The sequence below is a fragment of the Diorhabda sublineata genome, chromosome 5 (genome assembly GCF_026230105.1).
Source record: "Diorhabda sublineata isolate icDioSubl1.1 chromosome 5, icDioSubl1.1, whole genome shotgun sequence".
NCBI lineage: Eukaryota > Metazoa > Arthropoda > Insecta > Coleoptera > Chrysomelidae > Diorhabda > Diorhabda sublineata.
The window spans coordinates 26,461,611-26,464,494 of record NC_079478.1 but is presented as its reverse complement, the minus strand read 5'-3'; positions in this window follow the sequence as shown (position 1 = coordinate 26,464,494).

The window sequence follows — 2,884 nt, the reverse complement described above, 5'->3', positions numbered from 1 at the left end:
AGACATCTAAGGCTAGTGATCTATTTGATTCCCTATCCGTCCAAGAAATTTCAAGAACTGTACAACAAAATCTACATTTCGAATACATATCTTATCAGTTTCATCGCTTAGCTCAGTATCCGGCTTCATATACTCACATACCCTTGTAGGAGCCCCCAGACTTGAACGACTAAGCTTAACTTCGGCCAACGCTGGGAAGCCCAAGCCTGGTTGAAGTCTGGTTAACTTAACACCGGCCATTCTAGAGTCAGCCAGGCTTCGCAGAATTCTGTGTAACTATATAAGGTTTGGTTCTAATATCTTATCGATAATAGATATCTTAACATTAATAGTGATAATTTTTTATGAATATAAATTGGGGAAAAAAGCGATAACAGAAAGATTTGTTTATCAGGAGAAATTTTGACCAGCTATGAAAGTTTGTCTACGATTATTATTACTAAAAATTCGCGTTTACGTCTCCATACACAATTGTTAATAAATTGATTCGAAGTTTCGAAGTAAGAGTTTTACTATAAAATGAGCTTATAGAATTACTCATACTTAATTTCCTATAGCAAGTTGGATGTCTTCGATAACTTTTTTGGAAATCTTGATAATTTAAGATTTTCTAGGATTTTAATTTGATAAGCTTTGAACCTACGTATCTCAAAAATGTAAGATTTCCCACATTCTTCAACATTTTAAACCATAAATACTACTTCTCCTTCTTCATATTTGTTGATACCCTTCTTGATGTCGGTTTGAAAATTCACTTCTTTATTCAATTAACAGATTGTAATATGGAAAGAAAACTTTTTGTGGTATTTTCTTAATTCAGTATGTCAGCTCTTAAACATATTTTTTTCCAATTTGTTGTCTTGTCAGATCTTAATCTCATAATGTTTTCAGCTAATAGCTAATGTACCTAAATTTCTGGACATTAATAATCAGAATTTTGAAATTTATTATAATATTTGATCGATCCACATATTGTGCTTATCTTTGTAACTACCTGTTAGACACATGATATTTTTTTAAAGCTGAGCTTAAAACTTACTCAGGTTTTATTTTCCTATGATAAACTTGTTGATGGTTTCTTAATATTCCTAGGTTATAGAGACTTTTTGCCTCTGTGTTAAAAGGTAAAATGAATCTTGAGTTCTCTGAAGTGCTGCTTTTCGTTAGTAATGCACTTGTGCCAACTTTGAATCAATGGCTGGATGCATCTCTTGAAGGATGATTTAGGAACAGATTTCATGTACTCTGTCCTGGCTTTCACAAAATCAAGAATATCACTATCCCATTATCACACAGTAATAATAGATACTATTATAATAACTAATTTTTTTTTATAGTAGGCGCACCTCCACATTACATCAAGGCAGTATCTTAAATAAATGACGGAGAGACTTTATTGAATAGACTACAATATTATCCGATTTACTGCTATTGAATTTGTTTTAGTGGAGTTATTAGAGCAGTAAAATTTATGAAATGAGTCGTTGAAAAACGAAGACGAACAATAATACATGAATGCAGTCTCATAATACACGATCGGCGTAATTCTGAAGTTCTAAAATTGCATTGAAGGAAATGACGAGGAATCAACAGAGAAACCTACAAAAAATGGGATAATAGAAGTCATTAATGATTATTAAAATGTGAAAGCATCTGAAAAAGATGAAGTGAAGTTCGACCTGCTAAAGTATGGTAGTAATGAATTGTTTGAGCGATTATATGAATTGAGAAATATATGGAGAAAGGAAAGTTGCCAGAAAATGAGTAAATAGGCAAATCATTACAATACATGAAAAAGAAATTCAAAAACAGTGCCAAAACTACATATTCTTGATGTAGCATCCAAAATAATATTTAACATAATACAGAGACGATAAGTATCTTCATTTTCCAGGTCTCATTCTTCGACAATTGTTTTCCAAATGGTCAAGTACAACTTTATATTCTGAGTCTGAAGTTGTTACGAATGAACTTTGTCATTGTCTTCTACTTCTCAATGTTCGACTTTGTTTGAGGGGCCTTGCACATGTCCACACAATAGTTTTTCATTAGAAATTCTGAGTTTTTGTCGCAAGGTCATATCCATAGGACCATATTTTATCTCCAGTAACAATTCAATGAAATTCGGATATATATAAAGTCGAAACTTGAATTCTACACAAATGAAAACAATTTTCCTCTCCTTCTATCAAAAGTCTGGAAATAAAGTTTGCATTCACACATGCCATTTGCAGCTTATTTTTGGAAATGCTCTCCATGTACCGGTATGAGATTTTAAATTCCCCACTTAATTCGCCAGTTTGCACATTTTCCTCGTCATTAGTTGAATGATTTCCATCTTTAAATCACTCATATCACTTGCAACTAGTCTTCAAAGTCACATTACACTATTACCATATCCAGATTCGTCGACTCTTTTTCCGACTTCACATAATCTTAATAAAGCGACCACTGTAAATTGACATGCAACTGCTTATCTTAGTACAGGAAAATATGAGACATACTAATAGGAATGGATACTGCATAAATCATTGCCTCTAAAAAGATTTCTGGAACTGCAACAATCTAATACTCCTTATCAGCTACTCTATTTCTACTTTAATCGATTTCTACCATGTTTGTGTCAGCTTAGTAACTTCAAACCTTTAAAATATATTGCGAATTCATTCAATTAAGTATTGAACTTACAAATATTAAAAATAAAAGTTTCGTATATAAGACATCAAAAAGTTCTGGCTCTCCAAATAAAACAGTAGTCGAAAAAGCAGAATATGTGAATAAAGACATTTACTGTTAGTCAATCTGTAATCAGAAGGTTTAGTCTTAATATTTGTTCTTCTTCCATGTTACAATAGATCAAATTTACAATGATTTCACCTTATTG